Source organism: Aquarana catesbeiana, linkage group LG05 (assembly GCF_042186555.1).
Source record: "Aquarana catesbeiana isolate 2022-GZ linkage group LG05, ASM4218655v1, whole genome shotgun sequence".
Taxonomy (NCBI): Eukaryota; Metazoa; Chordata; class Amphibia; order Anura; family Ranidae; genus Aquarana; species Aquarana catesbeiana.
Genome location: NC_133328.1, coordinates 525,514,709 through 525,538,633, shown reverse-complemented (window position 1 = coordinate 525,538,633; position 23,925 = coordinate 525,514,709).

Here is a 23,925-nt window from a genome sequence, read left to right as displayed (position 1 = left end):
AGCAAGCATGCTGCTCTCCTCCTGAACCATATCAGGTCACATTTTCGCAACTTTGGAATAATACCTTGCAGAGGGGGGGCGTACAGCAAAGCATCCCCCTCTTGCAAAGCACCTTGTCTTCACGTTGATGGGCTTCAACCCCCAAAAGGAATATAGGGGTCTGTGAGGGGAACTTATCAGAGTCTAAATGCCTTCTTTGAATAAGGAGCCTATAGACACACCCCCCCATAAATGAGGTACCCCTTGAAGAAAATAAAAAATTATATCAAAACAATGAAACCTTTGAAAAAGTATGTTATTAAAAAGGAAAAGAATATCCATAATGTTAATCCAACATCAATTAGGTCATCCAGCAATGTAGCCTCACATCACCATGATCCGCCAACTGTTCATGTTGATGCCCTGCGATGCCCGATGATCATCAACTGCCGGTACTCCGATTGCAAAATATAAACACTCAATAAAAACACCCACACCATGAAAAAGTACTTTACTAGAAAAATAATTAAAAAATAAATAATGTTCCCAAATGTACAGTAAATCAGACATCAATTACATTGTCCAGCAATGTAGAAACTAATCACAATGACCTGCCTGTGAGATGATCTGACAAATGATAATGATCCCCACCTGTTCCTGCATGTAAACAAAAAGTCAGAGATGACCGGGTGACATCATTGACCATATACAGTACATTCATGACTATATTTTGTCAAGAATGTCACCCACCATCCCCAGCCTGTTTATTTACAAACAAACCAGTGGGGATCTATCATGTAGTGGCAGCCATGCTACCACCATTGGACAACAGTTTCCCTGGTTTGTTGAGACAAACACTAGCCAGCAAGGATGTGCCATTTAGTGGCAGCTGTGCTACAGCTGCTAAATGACAGATCTCCAGCTTTGAAACTTCACATGCCAGTTTAGGCTTCCCCAAAGCATGTTATCTATAGGATCTCCACTCATTCATTAATTTCTCTTATACATTCTTTGTAGGAAACTATGCACGATATTATCACACATATCACAACTGGACTGTGCTGTGGCCATCTGGCCTTCTGTTGGCTGTTCTCCTTGGTCCTTGGAGTGTGTTCCTGCCTCAACCCCAGGGGAGACACTTATCCAAGATCCCCACAGGTTCCCATTCAAAGGCTGGACCCAGCCTTGAGGCAGAGTTGTAAGTCACTGGCCTGTTTCCATTTTTTGTGGGAAAATAAATGTCCTCCCTTTTTTTTAGAGGGCACTATTAATACTTGATATTTATCTATTTTTACAGTACATTGTCATATTATACTCCTGATGAGTGGCTGTAACGTCATGAAATGCGTTGAGTGCTAATAGATGCCAAGATACACCTGGTTTAATTTTATTTTCATGTATTCCATTTATTATCTATGTCTATCATGTCATCATGTCAACTAATCAATTGTATGGCATGCTATGAGCATTATATTTCAAGTTTGAGTCTGGTATGAATTTTAGATTATAACAATAAACAATTTAATTACGCATACATTTATGTATCTATTCTCTTCTTATTATCATTTTTATGGCGGGCCTCATTCAAAGTCCCAATTTCCTCTTCTTTCCTGTAACTTATTTATAGGATGTTTGTATCTTTATTAATGCCCTTTAAGCAGCATTGTTTTCATTAATAGTAAACTGTCAGCGCTATATAAATCCTGTATAATAATAATAATAATAATAATTAGTACATGTACCCATGGCAATTCCCAGCTACCCAGACATTTTTTAACGAAAGCTTGCAAACTGGTCTTAAAAAAACTGAAAAAATATAACAACATTAGTCTCCTATAGACTTCAATATGGTTTAGTGCTATGTTCAGGCTTAGCAGAGTTTTACCTAGGTTTGCTGAACCTCCTGCAAACCAAACACTCATCCATATAAGTCATTAATGGGGAAATGATAATCTGCAGTGAGCACAAAGGACATACTAGTGCCTAATTCTTGGCCTACTGCACAGATCTCCCTGGTTTTAAAATAAAAGATTAAGATATACTGCTTTGGTCTCTAATGTAAATCTAGCTCAGCTCAGGTACATACCATATTTAACTCAATACATCCTCATATAGTGACAAATACATGGTTCCAGTTTCTCATGCAGCTTTATATTATTGTTCCTTTATAATTTTGAATCTAGTCAGAATGCCTGTGCAAGTGCTTGCATTCTCTGGTATATATGAAAGCACCTATTTGGTTTGCTGATTTCTACTGAGAGAGATACAGAAAAATGTATCCAGATACTAAAGTTTGGAAAGTTTGTTTAAATGGCTAGAGATAACGAACTGATATACTGGAACAAGGATGCAGCCCAGATTACACTGTTTTGTCAAATGTAGATGTTCTCCAGTTAACTTAAAAACTGAAGTTATTAAAAGAAATAGTGCCACATTCCTATAAATTGTTATACAAAAAAGAAAAAAATTGCAATAGAATGGGACATATATCTAAAAACAACATTTATTTAGTATCAATTAATTACAAAAAGGATTTTTCATATCGATCTATACAGTATATCATAAAGTATCCAAATGTAATACAAGTGGTAAAAAAACAGTGCGATAAAGCAAGACATAGTTTTTCCCTTATAGCCTGACATGTTTCATGGACTTGATTCACTTCTTTAGAGCCATTAAAGTGCTTAGTCACACAATAATCTTATAAAACCAGGGTATCCTCTCCCAATGGCATCAGTGCACACAAAATGTATTCCAAATCCAAATTATTTAAAAAGGGAACCAGGAAGCATGCTTTAATTACTGGCAAAAACATATAAACTGTGGGCAGGGGATGAGAATGCCCGGTAAATATAGAACTGTAGAAGAATGGAGGTCCAGTAATTTTAATTGGTGGACATAAACTTTAGTCCATACAGGTAAAGTCGTTATCCTCCAATACTACTATGCACCCGGAAAACAATATATGATTGATATATATATATATATATATATATATATATATATATATATATATATATATATATATAAAGGAAATCTCATCTGCCTACTACCTCCTTACACATTGGTGAATGAAAGTTGCGGCGATCCTCACTGATACACACAACATAATTCTACAAATATGGCAACCTTGGTGAGATAAGTTTCTGCTTATCTATGTGACCACCTTGTAGTTTCTTAGATTTATAACTCACAGTGACAAGCAGGCTATATTAGCCATGGGCCCCTTCTTTCCCCCTCCCACTTTCCTTTCTCTTCTTTTCTCCTTTATTTATTTTCTATTTTTTTCTACTAAGTGCTTTGCCACTACCTCCAACTCGGGCAGGTACATCACTTCCTTCATTCATTGAAGATGAAACGTGGCTGGGTCTTTCAGCATGACAATGATCCCAAACACACCGCCCGGGCAATGAAGGAGTGGTTTCATAAGAAGCATTTCAAGGTCCTGCAGTGGCCTAGCCAGTCTCCAGATCTCCCTTTGGAGGGAGTTGAAAGTCCGTGTTGCCCAGCGACAGCCCCAAAACATCACTGCTCTAGAGGAGATCTGCATGGAGGAATGGGCCAACAGTGTGGACAACCTTGTGAAGACTTACAGAAAACATTTGACGTATTGAGACAAACTTTTGATATTGACCAAATACTTATTTTCCACCATAATTTGCAAATAAATTCTTTCAAAAATCAGACAATGTTATTGTCTGGATTTGTTTCCACATTTTGTCTCTCATAGTTGAGGTATACCTATGATGACAGTTACAGGCCTCTCTCATCTTTTTAAGTGGGAGAACTTGCACAATTGGTGACTGACTAAATACTTTTTTGCCCCACTGTATAATGTTTGGGGTTTCTGAGTAATTTTCTAGCAAAAAAATAAGATTTTTTACATATAGGAGAGAAACGCCAGAATTAGCCAGGTATGGAATTGGTTAAAAATACCATCTATGCTTTAGTTGGACTGTATAATTTATTTAGGCTTCATTGAAATTCGTTACTATTGTGATTCAGAGATTCGGATACATCCGAATACCTGAATAACAAAAATGTTGGCTGAATTTCGATTCATAAGAAAACAAATTGCACATGTCTGGCAATTATTATACTGTAATACTGGATACATTTAATTTTAAATAGAGATTAGAGAAAGATGAAAGCCATTTAAACCAGACCTTGCAGCCCTTAAGATAAAAGTTAGATTTTATACTTACCTCACTCCCTCTTCTGCATTACTGGGCATGACATCACTATTTCTCCAGGGAGATTTCTGGGGAATGATGAGTTCCTCATCAAGAAGGCACCCCAGTCCATTGCAAGAGCATCTTCTTGCGAGATTGGACTTCTGTCTGTATACCTATTCCACAAGATCTCTCCAGAAAGATGGTTATATTACCCTTACCTAGCTGTTGGGGGCAAAAAAAAATGGCAGTGCGGTAAGCATGAAATCTAACTTTTTTCACTTACAGGTACCTTTTGGATATACTATAGACATCAATTTTCATGGGGAGAGAGGGCCCAATAAATAAAAGTGCACCTTGCATTTTACTAAAGGGTCTGCTTTAATGGTTTTGCAATGGGACCCCATCACACTTATGCCCCGTACACACGATCAGATTTTCCGACAACAAATGTTGGATGTGAGCTTGTTGGCGGAAAGTCCAAACATGTGTATGCTCCATCGGACATTTGTTGTCGGAATTTCCGCCAACAAATGTTGGCTGGCATGTTCCAACAAATGTGTGTTGTCGGATTTTCCGATTGTGTTTACACAAGTCCGTCGGACAAAAGTCCAAAGTACAAACATGCATGCTCGGAATCAATGCTCACCAAACACAACATTAGCAGAAGGAGCCCAAAGGGTGGCACATGACTATTGAACTTCCTTTATATCGGCTCGTCGTACGTCTTGAGATTGGCAGTATAGTCCGCGTCCAACAAGAAAAGTAGGCATATAAAATGTGTGCAGCTTTATTGTTTTGAAAATGCAAGAAAAGGAATTGTATGAAAATTGGCACAAAGGTTAGGTCTGCCTATTTATTGGGAGTACATAGAAACACGATGTACATGAAAAATTCCAAATCCTTTTAAATATAAATTACAGAAATCTTTTAATGACTATATTTCTTATAATACAGACTGGACTTATTTAAAGCCATTAACAAGCTGTAGTTATGTCTATCCTATCAGTAGGTAAATGATCACTAATAGGATACAACAGAGTGTTTCAGATGTTCTCCTCTAGGTGATTACAGAGAATAAAATGCAGTCACATGTCAAACGAATTTCAACAGTGAAATTTAGCAGCCTATTGTCCCAATCATTGCTCTCAATCATTTTAAAAGGTCTCCAGAGACTGTCATTATTATCGGACATGTTCCTAAGAGTAGATAAATGAAACCCCCACCTGCCAGCCTTCACTGGGGAATGACGGACAATCAAGGCCAAAAATATGATAGGGCTTGCAGCTTTATTGACATATACATCAAAAATAGTTAGCAATGAAAGCAGCTGTTGTGGAGAGCATTCAGCACATCATGTTTAGAGTCTGCTGTGAACTGAAATACAGAGCTCCAGACAAGTAATTTACCTTCTGTCAGTCTCCATGTGCTTGTCGTGTTATAGAGTACTTCCACAGATAACCCCCTTAAAACTGCACATGTGTACTATTTTTTTAAAGGAACTGAGTATCATTTGAAGTAAATTGCAGAATGTCACATTTCAGGCTTTTTTTAGCATGCATGAGATCACATTATGGATTAAATGCTCCACTGTTCCAACTGAGATTCCAGAATGGTGAAATCAACGGCTGTGTGGTCATAAAGAAGACAGTTTTCGTCTTTTATCCTAGTAGTCAGTACAGTATGCTATTACGTTAGTTATACTTTAAAGCTCAATTCTAGCCAAAAAAACAAAACAAAACTGGGGTATAGGTGAGAAGGGTTAAAAATTCAGGCAGGTATTTTTTGTTGTCCATGTTGGAGAAATTTCCCCTTACATTCTGTTCTGCCTGACACTTGTCACATGGACAGGAAGGGAGGAGAGATCTCCTCCATGGAAACACAAGCAAACTGAGTTTCCATAACTTCCCCTTTCTACCAAAAAATGTTTAAAACTGCAGATTCTGCCAAATCCATGAAATAGAAATAGACAGACAAAGATTTTTAATAAATATTTTAAGGAGGAACACAAGCTGTCAATAAAACTTGAAAGCAGTTCTAACACTTCCCCTTTCTATCAAATAAGTAAATAAATAAATAATAATTTAAAAAACTGTCTAGAGTTGGAGGTTGAAACTGGATCTCCATAACATACACTATATTACCAAAAGTATTGGGACACCTGCCTTTACACGCACATGAACTTTAATGACATCCCAGGGTTCAGTATTGAGTTGGCTGTTCACAAGGTTTAGGAGTGTGTCTATGGGAATGTTTGACCATTCTTTAAGAAGCGCATTTGTGAGGTCAGGCACTGAGGTTGGACAAGAAGGCCTGGCTCGCAGTCTCCGCAGTCATCCCAAAGGTATTCTATCAGGTTAAGGTCAAGACTCTGTGTAGGCCAGTCAAGTTCCTCCACCCCAAACTTGCTCATCCCTGTCATTATGGACCTTGTTTGTGAAGCTCTGGTGAACTCCACGCCCAAGAGGATTAAGGCAGTGCTGGAAAATAATGGTGGCCACACAAAATATTGACACTTTGGGACCAATTTGGGCATTTTCACTTAGGGGTGTACTCACTTTTGTTGCCAGCGGTTTAGACATTAATGGCTGTGTGTTGAGTTATTTTGAGGGGACAGCAAATTTACACTGTTATACAAGCTGTACACTCACTACTTTACATTGTAGCAAAGTGTCATTTCTTCAGTGTTGTCACATGAAAAGATAGAATAAAATATTTACAAAAATGGGAGGGGTGTACTCACTTTTGTGAGATACTGTATCTAATGATGCAAAGCACCACAATACACCTCCCTTCTTATCAAAATGCTACAATGCACCCTTATTCAAACCATGTCTCATTAGAATATACATGTGCCAGTCAAAATACATATATATACTGTATATATATATATATATATATATATATATATATATATCTATCCACTTATTTCCACAATTGAAATATGTTAACACTATAAAACCCCTCCTTTTTCAACAAAACTCAGTATATACAAATCTGTATAAAGTGTACTTCATATACTGTAAATGACAGGATAGTATATGAGCAAAAGTCCAAAAAAAAGGGCAAACTCTTCTTAATAAAGTCCAAAAAAGTGCTATTGCAAATAGCTCTGATTATTTTGGTATTCACACTCGTAGTGGCACGCTCACTCACCAGATATATGTGACCCTTTAACTTAATTAGTGGGTCTCCCAAGCTCCTGCGGTATTTGATCCCCAGCCTTTACACACCAGGTCAGCATACCCCTTGTATAGAATTAATTACTCCTTCTCCTCTCCAGCAAGTGGAGACCAGGACATTTTAAGAAATAAACAGGGAAGGTACCAAAGAATAGTGTAATACAGCTTTATTAAAATGTCATAAAAATATAGTAATGCAATTACATTTACATAGATTTCACAATTTTATAATTAATAAGAAAGTATATTAGCCATTAGTGGAATGCACCTTGTGTTCCATACACCAGAAAGGACTTATCAGAAGTGACATAAGATGCTCCTACCTAAGCGTTTTGTCTATTGGACATCATCAGGAGCTTCCCTGATGATGTCCAATTGATGAAACGTGTAGGAAGGAACATCTTACGTCACATCTGCTGTATCATTTCTGGTGTATGGAACACAGGATGCGTTCCACTAGTGGCTAATATACTTCTTAATTGATTGTGATATTATGAACTCTGTGTAAATGTAAGTGCATTACTATATTTTTATGACTTTTTAATAAAGCAGTATTACACTATTCTTTGGCATACACACACAAACACATGCACTTAAAATATAACTAAAGGCAAAACGTTTTATGTTTTAGATCAGGGGTGTCCAACATGTGGCCCAAGAGAGGTAAGCATACCTGGAAGGATGCCTGGAATGCACTGCATGACATAGCAGCAACCACGGTGGCCGATGCAGACAAGCTAGGCCCAGGCATGTCTGGAAGGATGCTGGGGATGTCGTGTTTGCCATAGCAGCCGAGGTGGTGGCCAGCACAGACAAACCAGGCACAGGAATGTCTGGAGGGATGGTAGAGATGCTATGTTTGGCACAGCACCAGTGGCGGCAAATGCAGGGACTCCCACTAGCGCCAGGCAAGTAAGCTGTGTGGCTGTATCTAGGATCTAGGTGCTGTGCCCCCCCTCCCAAAGCCCACCATCAACAACCCTCTCCCCCACCTCCCCACAATGCACATAGTTGAATTCTGATAATTAGCCCAGCGGGCTGAACTAAAAAAACAAAATTGACAGATTGCTGTACTAACACAAGTGATGTTAGTGCACCGATCTCCCCACTGTGCTATTGTGTTCTGACAGGGGGCCAACCCCCCCTCCCCCCAGCCAGAATACACTGATCAGCCAATGTGCTGATCAGATACTGGTTTACCAGTATGCCCATTCAACAGAAGCAAGTGGTGAGATTGGCTTCTGCTGAACAGGCAGCTGTAAACACGTACCGAAGGTCGGTCCAGCTGAACTGGCCTATACTCAGATCGTGTATAACCAGCTTTATTGTGAGTGTATTTTATGTGTGGTACAAGACAATTCTTCTACTTCCAATGTGGCCCAGGATGGTCAAAAGGTTGGGCACCTCTGCTTTAAAGTGGAGAGGGATTAGAACATCTGTCAGGATTCTATTGCTGTCTGTGTCACTGATAGGGAGATTCACTCCCCCTGTTTGTCCTGCTTACTATTATTGCCAAGAGTTAAATTGAAAAAAAAACCCACGGGGGTGCATGCGCGGAGTCTAGCAGGGCAGACATGCATTGTTAGAGCTCCACACCGCTGAGGAGAGAAGAGAAGGACAAAGCGGAGCCTGCAGGCTCAAAAGGTATCCATTTGAACCTTTTTGCCCCAGGGAACAAACTGTGAAAGTTTGGGCAGGAAAAATTGTACTGGGAGGAAGCCGTGGCAGAAATAAAAATCACCTCACAAAGAGCCCACAGGCACTGACTGCAACTAAAGCAGCTCCAGTCACCTCACAATATACAGCATCAGGGCACTCTCACAGACAGAAAATGTCACAGCAAGACTCTCCATTTGAGTCAGATATAGAACAAATCTTCTCACAAACTTCTCCACCAGCCTCCTCAGCATCCCCAGTAATATTATTACAATTTGAAAAGATGCTTCATAAGGCTTTAAAACAAACCTCAGACCAAATAACAAACAGCCTAACCAAAGAAATAAGAGAGCTGGGAAACCGCACCGCAGCCTTAGAAATAAAAATGGATGAAATTGAAATTACAACCCAAGAAAATATAACAGAATTGAAACAATTAAAAGAAGAGAATTTAATACTTCAAACTAAGCTCGAAGATTACGCAAATAGAGCCAGACGTTCAAACTTGCGCATAAGGGGAATACCTGAAACTGTGACAGACCTGCAATCTATTATTACTGCTCTATTACAAGAACTAAAGCCAGATATCCCTATTGAACGTTTAGAACTGGACAGAGTACACAGAGCCCTCACAGCCAAAAAGAAAGATGGACCCCCACGTGATATAATCACAAAATTTCATTATTAAAGAACGAAAGAACAAATACTAATTGCTGCAAGAGAAAAAAAGGAACTTAATTTTCAAGGACACAATTATCAAATTTTTGCTGACCTATCCCAACTTACTATTACTAAAAGACGATCCATGAAACCCCAACTAATGGAACTGCAACGCCACAACATTATGTATCAATGGGGTTTCCCCTTTTCAGTCAGATTTAACTACCAAGGTACAATTTACAGAAGCAGATCAGCAGATGAACTACAACAAACCCTTTTAAAATTAAATCTGACAGAACCCACAAGCAGCAACACCCCCACACGCAGAAGAATGGCATCATCTTCACCTTCAGGCAGCACCCAGAAAATTTCAGAACAAAATGGGAATCATCATTCTCACAAAAGAGGCCGTTATGCCACATCATCCATGGACCAATTAGATTCAATGGACTGACATCCTAATTCCTGATATCTCTTCATTTATTATACTAAGAGATGGTTCTCTATAAAAAACCTGTATTTATAACTGAATGTAACTGCATTCTGATAGTCACACACTGTGTAGGATCATGTTACATTCCAGTTATATTTCTTATTACTTCTGATTCATATAGCCTTAGAATATATAAGTGAAACAAGGAAATTCTTGTTCAGTTATATATTTTCAGGTAATAACAATAGATTTATTACTTTTTAGGACAACTATGTTCAATAATCCAGAAGTAATGGAAGCTTTTTCTTTCTTTTCTTAAAACAAATATATTATTACCTAACTAGTTCCTAGAACTATGTTTTTGTTTATTCTAATCTGAAGCAATACAACCTCAATTTTATGAGTTAACATATCTAAACAGTTACATATGAATAAAATATGTAATTGTTTACTCTAAATGGGTTAAAATCCCAAAATAATTCAAACCATCTTCATCAATACCAAAGTTATTAACAGTACCTTTCTAACTGGATTATTTAGCCTAGGGCAAAACTAACCATATACAACCACCCTGGAATAAATAATTTCAACAAAAACTATATTCTGCACTCCAATTAATGAATCATCATTTTGATGTCTTTTGACATAGCACTTCTCTCCTGTAAGCGGAAGATCCGTGTACCCCCATTAGCCCTCCTCATTCTCCCAACCATATTATGTGGGAGTGTGACGAAGGCACTTATTCCCCTGAGAGAGTTATTTATTCTCTTTCGCGGGTAAATTGTGATTACTTGCAAAAAATAATTTATACAATGTATCATCTAATCTCATATGTTTTTTGTTTACTCTTTACTCCAGAATTCACTGGTTTCTTTCCTATCTTTTCATCTCTTCAGTCCACACAGGTTGATCTGCGCAGTCAGCTCTGCATAACAAAAAGTAAGTCAAAACTATTTGATCTGTTACCATGGCACCACTGAATATACTTTCCCTGAATGTTCAGGGAATAAATGTCCCTCAAAAAAGGACCAAAGCCTTCCGTACTTTCCATAACAAGAAGGCTCACATAGTATGCCTCCAAGAAACACACTTCACCAAAGATTCTACTCCAAAATATATTTCTCCTTTTTATCAACAAATTTACACGGCTTCTGCCTGTACCAAACAAAGGGGTATTCTAATTGCATTTCACCGATCCACACCATTCACCTTATCATCACAAATTAAAGACCCAGAAGGTAGATACCTGATACTCATGGGTTATATAATGGATACAGCAATCACGGTGATTTCCTACTACGCTCCTAACAAACAACCTACACCATTCCTCTCACATATATTACAAGTGATTAATACACACAAAATAGGAACAGTGATAATGTGCGGGGATTCGAACCAGGTCCTCCTCCCATTTCTAGATAAATCACCTTTTACACCATCTAAAATAACCTCTAGATTACCTTTTCCTCAACTTCTTTCCAAATACAATCTGGTAGATTCGTGGAGAGAAAGTAACCCAATGAAAAAGAAATTCACTTATTTCTCGCACCCTCATCAAACCTTCACCAGAATAGATCATATTTTTCTAACAATAGGAATGATACCAGAAATTATTGCATCAGATATAATTCCGATTCCGTGGTCTGACCATAATGCAGTATACACTACTATAGCCTCAGCCATACCAAAAGCGCATGACCCAACGTGGTACTTACCGGACATAATGCTCAAACACCCACTACATCAGATGGCCATTGAACAAGCTTTAAAGGAATACATAACAATTAATAATACAACAGACATTTCCCCAATAACACTGTGGGAAGCTCATAAGCCTGTCTTGCGTGGTACAATACAAAGACAAATGGCACTATTTAAACGGGAACGCAGGGGGGCGTGTCCAAGATGGCGCTGGGAGCGGACGTCTAGTACCAGAGCTCCCACTCCGGACTTATTTCCTTCTAATATCCTGGTGTGGATTTTGCATCTAACTCCCTGCCACATATCTCCAGAAACCCCCGGTGGCTCAGGGAATGCGCAGAAACAAAAAAGGAGCACAGAAATTGCGAGCTCCTGTACATACAAGTACGCCGCCGAAGTTTGGGCCTTCCCCACCTAAGGCCTGTAACATGGAGACGCAGACCTCTGCCCTGCCGGATGGCGCGATCCAGGCTGGATCCCAGGCATTCGAGGCCCTGATGCAAGCTATCTCCACTTGCCAGTCCACTCTCACCATCAAGATCGATCATGTCCAGGAGGAAACTGCCCTCATTCGACGCGACATGGATCGATTTAGAGAGCGAGTGGGTGAGGCGGAACGGCGGATCTTCACTACGGAAGATGTGCAAAGAGAACAACATGAGGACATCCAGATCCTAAAATCGAAGGTTAAGGCACTGGAATTTAGGGCCGAGGACGCTGAGAACCGGAATCGGAGAAATAATCTCCGAGTTCTCGGCCTCCCGGAAGGCGCAGAGGGGACGGATCCAGTCGGCTTTATGGAGAAACTACTCCCAACCCTATTACCGAAGGCACAATTTTCCCTACACTTCTCTATCGAACACGCCCATTGAATGCCTGCCAGCCGAGGCCCGCAGGAAGCGCCGCCGCGCACTTTCATTTTCAAACTTCTCCATTACAGAGACAGGGACACTGTGCTCCGCTCTGCCCGCACGCAAGGAGAGTTACATTATGAGAACACGAAACTCCTCATCTTTCCGGATTACTCTGTGGAGACACAGAGGCAACGGAAGTCTTTTGACCATGTCCGTGCCATGCTCCGAGAAAAAGGGATCAAATATAACATGCTATTCCCTGCCAAACTCAGAGTGCAGGACGGCGAAAAAGTGCACTTCTTCACCTCTCCCAGAGAAGCTGCCGCGTGGGCTGACACCATCCAAAGATGATTTCCTCGGGGTAACTGTGAGTACACTGCTGGAGAGGTTGCGGGGGGTTTTGTTTTTGGAGGGGTGAATCTGCTTCTTTGATTGCCTCTCCGGACCCCTCTCATGTCATTAATGGCTAGCAGGGCCTAGATGTTCAATACTCCTGCTGGTTCTATGCCTATGGAACTGAGCCATGCTTCCCCCCCCTTAAGAGCATACCCATCGGCACACCAGTATCCTCCATTCCCAGCATGGAAGCAGACAAGGCATCGGACCTGAACCCTGAACTTCACCTCCGAACGGTCTTCCCTCATTGATGCTGTCTCACAGGGAAGATAAGCTGGGAACCTTATTTACACTGCGATCCCACTTTGGATGCGGACATGACACTTTATCCTTGATGAGACCGACCCCAGTCTGTATGGACACCTCTCTTGTTGCATTCCCTCCTCCCTCGCACTTCCCCTGCCATTCTCTCCAGCATGGCCTCGACCCCAGCTGGGGTCGGGGGTTCATATGGACCAATGCAAGTTTTGTGCCCCCGGGGCTCCGGGTGATCCACACCATTTTTTCTCCTTACCGGAATTTAAAGTACACTTATTTTTCTTTGATTTACAGGGGTTGGTTGCCTCTAGTTCGCTGCCTCCATGATCAGCCTTCGGGCTGTAGCAAGTTTGGGGTTACAGACCTACCTCCTTTTCTGGGGGTCGGGTGGGGTGGGGGGAGGTTTGGGGATATTGAGCCGTGTTCCTGGCTCCCAGTTTTTTGTTTTTGGTTCTGTTTTTATTTTATATTTTTTGACAGTACGGTGTTTGCTCTTTGTACTTAAAGTAATGACAAGCTCTGACTCGCCTCGGGCATTCCCTGTGATGGCTTGTGGTGAATCAGGAGGGGTATATAAGTTGTATCCTGTTTCTCTTATAAATGAAATGCATATATGACTAACCTAGATATCCTCTCCTGGAACACACGTGGCTTAAACTCTTCACTGAAGCGCTCTTTAGTGTTTCAATTTATAAAGAAGCATAATCCCCATATCTGTGTGTTACAGGAGACACATCCGATTGGTAGCAAAACTCTTAGTCTGAAAAAACCGTGGGTGGGTCATCACTATCACTCTACTTACTCCAATTTTGCAAGAGGGGTTAGTGTTTTGGTCCTGAAGACTCTCCCTTTCAAGCTCCTTGATTTAGTCCTAGATCCTGATGGGAGATATGTATTAATACATGCCTTGATTTATGACTTACCATGGGTATTGGTGGGAGTATATCTGCCCCCCCCGGCCTCCTTCAGTATCCTCAATTTGATCTCGGGAGTGCTGGCTCGTTTCCCCCCGGATAACGTAGTGTTGATGGGTGATTTTAACCTTGTTCCGGACTCTGGGTTGGACAGGAGCACAGCGGGAGACACCACACGCCGCGACCTGGCAGACTGGGCTGACACATACGGCCTGGTGGATGTATGGAGGTGGAAGAACCCTCAGGTCAAGGCCTTTACTTGCCATTCTGCCACTCATAGATCCTTCTCTCGCATAGACCTGGCCTACGTCGCGGCGCCTGTCCTCCCCAGAGTTCGGGACATCGGCATACTTCCGCGGGGGATCTCGGACCACGCCCCATTGCTGTTGTCCCTGGAACTGACGGTGGACCCGTCGGATAGACTCTGGCGGTTGTCCAGGTTCTGGATATCCGACGTAGATGTCGACTCTCGGTTTTGGGAAACGGTGCAGCAATTTTGGGAGGTCAACCCGGGATCTGCCTCTGATAATGTGGTTTGGGAGGCCTTTAAGGCCTCATCAAGGGGACATTACCAATGTATTATTGCCAAGGTGAGGAGACTTCGTAGAGCGGAGCTTACCAGACTAGAGGCTGAGGCGATCAGACAGGTAGCCCTATATGTCCGTTCCCGTGACCCACGAGACTATATAGCACTCCAATCTCTTACCCAACAAACCCTACTGCTACAGACCTCCCTGACACAAAAAAAACTGTTATACCAATCCCAACGCATATTCGAACAGGGGGAGAAGACAGGTTGTCTTTTGGCCTGGCTATCCAGGGAACAATCTGGGGTGACGGCAATAGCGCAGATTCGTGACCGAGATGGGACACTTCACTCTTCCCCAGCGGAAATTAATCGGTGCTTTACCAATTTCTACCAGCAACTATATAGCTCACGAGTAATGTATGACCAACAAGACCTTACTGACTACTTGGAAGACATTGACATTCCAGTTCTCACACAATCTGCAGCAAACACACTAGACGCCCCCATTCAATTAGAGGAGATACAAAAAGCCCTCAAAACGATGCAGGCAGGGAAGACCCCGGGTCCGGACGGATTCCCGGTGGAATTCTATAAGGCTTACATGGAAGAGATAACCCCTAGATTGCAGACGGTTTTTGCCTCAGCTTTAAAAACTGGGACTCTCCCGGCCTCGATGAGCGAGGCGGTTATAGTACTCATCCCTAAGCCGGGGAAGGACCCTACCCTCTGCGCATCTTACCGCCCTATCTCTCTCCTAAATGTTGACGCAAAGGTCCTGGCCAAGATCTTAGCCATCCGCTTAAACAAAGTTATCACTGCTCTAACACATCCAGATCAAACGGGGTTCATGCCCGGAAGAGGCACAGATATAAATATACGCAGATTACACACTCACATCGCGGTGGCTGATCCGGGGAACCCTGGGGTGGTGGCCTCACTCGACGCAGAGAAAGCTTTTGACTCGGTCGAGTGGGGCTACCTGTGGAGGGTCCTCTCCGGATTTGGCTTTGGGCCAGTCTTCCTCACATGGATTCAAATGTTGTATGCGCAGCCCAAGGCTCGTATACGCACGAGCAGTACCCTGTCGGAGCCCTTCCTTCTGGAGAGGGGAACCCGGCAGGGATGTCCCCTGTCCCCGGCATTATTTGCCTTGGCCTTGGAGCCCTTGACGGCTCATATTAGAAAAGACAGAACTATTAAAGGCATTAAAGTAGGCCCGTTAGAGGAGAAATTGTCCCTTTATGCCGATGACTCCCTCCTTTATTTGGCTGATGCATCTGACTCCTTGAGGGCTGCCTTGTCTCAGTTTGATACTTTCAGCCGTTTTTCAGGAGTTCGTATCAACTGGGACAAATCGGTCCTCTTCCCACTTCATCCATCCATGCCTCGCATCGATACCCGAACCCCCCTCCGATGGGTCGAAGATTTTACATACTTGGGCGTAAGGGTAGCCTTGTCCCTGGACAGATACCTCGACCATAATCTAATTCCGGTGTTGGACAAACTTACCAAGCAGTGTACAACTTGGCGTAGACTTCCTCTTACGCCAGTGGGCAGAGGGAATTTAATCAAAATGGTGTATCTACCTAAATTGTTATATTTCTTTCGTCACACCCCTGTCCATATTCCCCGGTCAGTGTTCCGGAGACTGGATAGTACCGTGAGCGACTTTGTCTGGGCTGGGAGACCTCCGAGAGTGGCCAGGCGAACCCTTTATCTTCCCCTCTCTAGCGGGGGTTTGGCCCTTCCGAACTTCCTTATATACTACTGGGCGGCGGTCTTGGTCACCGTCCGCTGGTGGTTCTCCCAGCCCAGACGGAACCCAGCGGTCACCCTAGAGGCGGCAATACTTGGTTCATATGCAGCCCTTTCTAACTTAGTCTTCAGGGGGTGTAAGGCACATCCGGGCGTCACGGTCCCTATGAAAACCACGATTCGGGTTTGGCAATGTTCCAGGGCGGCCCTTCGGGATCCTTTGGTGGTCTCCCCTCACACTCCCCTATGGGGCAATCCCCTTCTTCCCCACCTAAACACAATACCTGACCCGGCGGCGTGGGCAACGAGGGGTATTGTTACCCTCAAGCAAGTAATGCCAGGTGGTAAGATTCTAACATTCCTAGAATTAAGACAAGCATTTAAACTCCCCCGTTCCTTTCAATTTAGATACTGGCAGCTCCGGCATGCCCTCGCCGCCCAGTTCCCCACCCCAATCACTTTAAATTCAGACTCTATCGAGAGACTTCTCACTTCGGAGCTCCTGCTCAAACCACTCTCCACCCTATACATGTATCTCACAGTAGCTCTTGACACGGACACCTCACACCTGCTGGCCAAATGGAAGATAGATATCCCCAATCTAGATGAAGACACATGGGAGGAGTGCGTCTCTACATTTATTTCCTCTATGATAGCCTCTAGAGACCGTTTTGCCCAATTAAAATTTTTACACAGGGCATACTACACCCCACAAAGGTTGGCATCCATCTATCCCTCTCTCAGCCCACTTTGCACGAGATGCTCCTCTGAGAGGGGCTCCTTCTTCCACATGGTCTGGACTTGCAACAAGATCCAACCTTACTGGAGAGGGGTGGCGGATGTATTGACAGATATTTGCGGCGCCCCGTTGACAATGGACCCTCTTGTCTTCCTGCTCACCTTGGGGACGTTGAGGGTGACCGTTATATTAAACTAGGTTTGACTTTTGCCCTCTATTACGCTAGGAGAGAAATCCTCTTGAGATGGAAGGGTACGGATCTCCCTACAGTAGCCTCATGGAAAAGTGCAATTAATAAAGTCCTTCATTTATATAAGATCACATATGAAAGTAGGAACTGCCCCGCGAAATTTGAGAAAATATGGTCACATTGGTCTGACGCTTGTTGAATCCCTAATTTATATAAATGTGATTGTACCGTTTATACTAGCTAATAGGCGGCTGGGGGTGGTGGTGGGGAGGCCCGTGGGCTTTTCGCCCCCTCCTCCCCTCCCCCCCCCTCGCCTTCCCCCTCCCTCCCTTCCCCAACTGAAAACACTTTCCATTCTCCATATTTCTAGCAGAGGAATGTTGGGATCAAGCTTGGCTCCATTCAGGACTTCGGTCCACTCCATAGAATTTACGCATCCCTCCTTTCGTTTTGTACTGCTTCACAGATTACCTGTAACTAGCTGAGAATATAGTTCACATCACAGGCTGTATTCCACCCTTGGGTACCCCGACCTCAATGCTGCCTGGTAATAAATACTTTTTATAGTGATGTTATATGATGGCAAATACTGTACTGTTCATGCTATTGCTGTTTTGTATTCTTATGATTTCTGAATAAATAAAAAAACTCTTGTCAAAAAAAAGAAAACGGGAACGCAAAAATCTAGCAAAAAAACTAGAACTCAATTTTAATGCAGCCTACATATCATTCCAAGATAATCCATCTCAGAGTACAAAATCTCATCTGGAAAAATCTAGATTGGAATACGATCTATTTCTCACTGAGTCAGTTGATAAATCCCTCAAACGCTCCAAACACAATTTCTACATGAATACAAACAAACCAGGCACATATTTGGCACGGGCATTAAATTCAACTAACAAATCTTTCAAACCAATACGTTTGAAATTATCAAAAAATGTTTATACTTGTAATCCAGTTAAAATAGTCCATAAATTTCACTCACACCTCGCAACTTTATACAAGACAAACAATGAATTTAATCCTACAGAGGCTGAATCCTTCTTCTCAAAAATAACCTTACCTGAGTTGTCTGAGAATCAAAAAAGCAGTTTGGATGAGCCTATAACTATAGATGAAGTTGCTAACCCCATAAAAGACCTAAAACTTAACAAAAGACCAGGCCCAGACGGCTACTCGGCTTTATACTATAAAACATTCTCAGAAATACTCTCTCCCATTCTCACTGAAACTTTTAACAAACTTCTAGAAGGACATTCTTTTCGGCAAGAAACATTAATGGCAATTGTTTGTATGATCCCAAAACCCCTTTCTGATGATACTTCCTGTGTGAATTATCGGCCTATCTCTCTGTTAAACCTTGATATTAAATTATTAGCAAAAATAATAGCAAAACGCCTCAATAGCATTATAGGAAAATTAATACATAGAGATCAAGTAGGCTTCATGCCAAATAGACAGGCAGGCGATAATATACGCAGGGCAGTGTTATTGGCACATATTGCTAAAAAACGGAAAATCCCTTTATGTTTTCTATCTCTCGATATTAAGAGGGCATTTGATACAGTATCCTGGCAATATATGCAATATTCATTACAAAAATGGTGTTTTGGACCCCACTTTTTAACATGGATCAAAGCATTATATAATAAACCCAAAGCCTATATAAAATATGCTGGATACAAATCTGATGCCTTTAATATCGAAAGAGGTACCCGACAGGGTTGCCCATTATCTCCCTTATTATTTGCCCTTATACTCGAACCCATGGCCCAATACATCAGAACAAACCAAACTATAACTGGCATTGAAGTAGGAGGTATTACACACAAATGATGTATATTTGCAGACGATATATTACTATTTCTATCATCACCACAGGTCTCTGGTCCTAACTTAACACCAGCTCTTGATGGATTTGCAGCCCTATCCGGCCTTATGATTAATCCTAAGAAATGCCTAGTGCTTAATATTTCGCTCACAAACATGGAATTGATCCCGGCTAGGGCTGCACTCCCATTCACATGGGCAGAAAAATCAATCCCATATCTTGGAATTCATTTAACAGCATCTCATTCTGACTTATTCTCAACCAATTATCCTCCTGTATTAAGACAGATCACAAATCTAATAAAACAATGGTCGCAACTTCCTTTATCCTGGATAGGGAAGATTAATGCAATCAAAATGACTATTCTACCCAAATTGCTTTATCTATTCAGAGTCCTCCCTATTCCAATTCCTTCCTATTTTTTGAGAATAGTACAAAAAAGAGCAACTTCGTTTATATGGGGCTCTTCTAAACCACGTATACCTATACACACACTACATCTTCCCAAAAATAAAGGAGGCCTGGGATACCCTAATTTTACTAACTACTACAGAGCAGCACATTTGGCCAGTCTGTCCAAATACCATGAAAACAGGAAATCCCATTATGGGTATTTATAGAGGCTTCAGAAAATGACCCTCTATTAATATCAAACTTGTTATGGCTTGATCCTAAGACCGCTTTAAAATTCATAATCCCATAACTAAACACTTCTTATCTCTCTGGGATAAACTAAAAACCAAATATCAGTTACAATCTCCACACAATCCTCTCCTTTCTTTTATCAGAAATCCGGCCTTTTATCCGGCATGGATCTACCCAAATTCTTTTAAAGCTTGGACAACATCAGGCATTCAGACACTAAATGACTTCATAGCATCTAAATCATTCCTTTCATTCCCATCGCTTAGAGAAAAATATGATCTACCAAACTCTGAGATATTTAGATATCTCCAAATTAAAAATTTCTATACACCATTTCTAAAGGAGGATACACCATTATCCCAATTATCCATTTTTGAATCAATCTGTGCAAAAGATCCATTTGCTAAAGGTACAATTTCATCACTTTATAATCAATTTTATGGAGTAGTAAATCTTAATAGACCCTCCTACGTTCAGAGGTGGGAGGAGGACTTGGGACGAACTTTAGAAGACACGGACTGGTCTAACATATGGCTCACATCTAAGTCATCTTCACCCAACATCTTAGCACTGGAGACAAATTATAAAGTCCTAACTCGCTGGTACCTTGTACCCGCTAGAGTGGCAAAATATTCACCTAATACCTCAGCTCTTTGTTTTCGAGGATGCCCAGAAATAGGCACACATTTACACATATGGTGGACGTGCCCAGTAATCCAAACCTTCTGGAAGGAAGTCTTCGTGATTGCATCTAAAATATTTAAAAAAATAATACAGCCAGATCCATATATAACTTTACTTAATCTAAAACCGGAATGGTTAACACTCTCTCAATTCAAACTTATGATCCAACTAATAACGGCTGCAAAACAAACAGTGGCCAAGGCATGGAAATCTCCTACATTGGTACTAGCAGAAACAATTCACAGAATGAATAATACAATGTCCCATGCTAAGATGGTAGCCATCGATCAAAATCAAATTCCAAAATATGAAAAACTTTAGCATCCTTGGATAAAACAACAGTTCCTGTCAAATTTCAATGACTCTGTCCTGTTGCCATGGTAGCAGATTAAACGACTTACAGAGATACCCATTCTAAGGCTTCAAAGAGAACTAAAAAGAATAATAAACTGACGAGCGGGACAACCTTGTGGACCATACCTCTGCCTTTCTACCCTTTTTCTTCTTTCTCTTTCCTTTTCTCCACCTTACGATTAAAGCTCATTATAAGAATTTATTTGACCTATTTACACTCTACCTGTAAACAATATGTATAGTAGGTATAAATCATTTAAATACCTACAAAAGTAACTAAGGAAATGATATATATCTTTAATTTAGGTTTACGTGAACCCAATGTTTAATATTTGAAATTTCATGATATTTACCTATATAAACCCTACTGTAAAACAATGAGCTTACTTTATAGATCCTTGTAAACTTACTTTATGTATCTTTATAATATTGTATACTCAATAAACTTCTTTTGACAAGGAAAAAAAACCCCACATTTTAGGTTGTCACCAGAAAAGGAATAGAGGGTAAATATTACAATAGCGACACTAGTTCTGTTGACACTGGTGATAACCAGGAATTCCCTCACTTTGGAGGGATTTCCTCTCAATTCCTGTTTTGGCTAGGAGACAGGAAGTGATTGGAAATCTCCTCAATGTGATAGCAAAAAAACAAACTGACAGGGGTTTTAGCCCTTTCTGTCAAAAATGAAAAAAAAAGACGTTTGCCTTTAGTTTTACTTAAAAGTGCCAAAGTATGCCAATTTTTTTCATAGTTTGAGGACTCTCACTTACGCTCACTTCCTGTCCTGCTGACATTTACCAGATAAGAAACAACTGTAACATTTAAGTTTCCTCTCCTCCTGACATCACACTTAAAGTATAACTAAAGATAAAACTTTTTTTCCATTTTGGACAGACTGGAGAGGGGTTATAATCCCTATCAGATTTGTATTGCTGTCAGTGCCCCTATTAGGGAGATTCAACCCTCTCTCTTTGACCTGTTTACCGTTCTCATCAAAAGTGAAAGTAAAAGAAAGGGGAGGGGATATATTCCAATGGGGACACCAGTTCTGGTGATCCTAGTGACAACCAGGGTTTCCCTCACTTTGGAGGAATTTCCTATTACTTCCTGTTCTGACTATGAAATAGGAATCAAAGAGAAATCTCTCCAATGGAACACTGATGGCAGAAAAACCTGGCAGGGTTTATAACCCGTCCTTAATTTTTCCAAAATGAAAAAAAAAGTTTTGCCTATAGTTCCACTTTAAATAAATCAGTCCCCTATGCTAAGATACAGTATCTCAAAAAAGTGAGTACACCCCTAACATTTTTGTAAATATTTTATTATATTTTTTCATGTGACAGCACTGAAGAAATGACACTTTGCTTTAATGTAAAGTAGTGAGTGTACAGCTTGTATAACAGTGTAAATTTGCTGTCCCCTGAAAATAACTCAACACACAGCCATTAATGTCTAAAGCGCTGGCAACAAAAGTGAGTACACCCCTAAGTGAAAAGTCCAAATTGGGTCCAAAGTGTCAATATTTTGTGTGGCTACCATTATTTTCCATTATTTTCCAGCACTGCCTTAACCCTCTTGGGCATGGAGTTCCCCAGAGCTTCACAGGTTGCCACTGGAGTCCTCTTCCACTCCTCCATGATGACAACACGGAGCTGGTGGATGTTAGAGACCTTGTCCTCCTCCACCTTCTGTTTGAGGATGCCCCACAGATGCTCAATAGGGTTTAGATCTGGAGACATGCTTGGCCAGTCCATCACCTTTGCCCTCAGCTTCTTTAGCAAGGCAGTGCTCATCTTGGAGGTGTATTTGGGGTCATTATCATGTTGGAATACTGCCCTGCAGTCCAGTCTCCGAAGGGAGGGGATCATGCTTTGCTTCAGTATGTGACAGTACATGTTGGCATTCATGGTTTCCTCAATGAACTGTAGCTCCCCTGTGTCAGCAGCACTTATGCAGCCCCAGACCCACCACCACCATGTTTGACTGTAGGCAAGACATGCTTGTCTTTGTACTCCTCACCTGGTTGCCGCCACACACTCTTACATAGTTACATAGTAGGTGAGGTTGAAAAAAGACACAAGTCCATCAAGTCCAACCTATGTGTGTGATTATGTGTCAGTATTACATTATATATCCCTGTATGTTGCGGTCATTCAGGTGCTTATCTAATAGTTTCTTGAAGCTATCAATGCTCCCCGCTGAGACCACCGCCTGTGGAAGGGAATTCCACATCCTTGCCGCTCTTACAGTAAAGAACTCTCTACGTAGTTTAAGGTTAAACCTCTTTTCTTCTAATTTTAATGAGTGGCCGCGAGTCTTGTTAAACTCTCTTCTGCGAAAAAGTTTTATTTCTATTGAAGGGTCACCAGTATGGTATTTGTATATTGAAATCATATCCCCTCTCAAGCGTCTCTTCTCCAGAGAGAATAAGTTCAGTGCTCGCAACCTTTCCTCATAACTAAGACCCTCCAGACCCTTTCTTAGGTTTGTTGCCCTTCTTTGTACTCGCTCCATTTCCAGTACATCCTTCCTGAGGACTGGTGCCCAGAACTGGACAGCATACTCCAGGTGCGGCCGGACCAGAGTCTTGTAGAGTGGGAGAATTATCGTTTTATCTCTGGAGTTGATCCCTTTTTTAATGCATGCCAATATTCTGTTTGCTTTGTTAGCAGCAGCTTGGCATTGCATGCCATTGCTGAGCCTATCATCTACTAGGACCCCCAGGTCCTTTTCCATCCTAGATTCTCCCAGAGGTTCTCCCCCTAGTGTATAGATTGCAGTCATATTTTTGCCACCCAAATGCATTATTTTACATTTTTCTACATTGAGCCTCATTTGCCATGTAGTTGCCCACCCCATTCATTTGTTCAGATCTTTTTGCAAGGTTTCCACGTCCTGCGGAGAAGTTATTGCCCTGCTTAGCTTAGTATCATCTGCAAATACAGAGATTGAACTGTTTATCCCATCCTCCAGATCGTTTATGAACA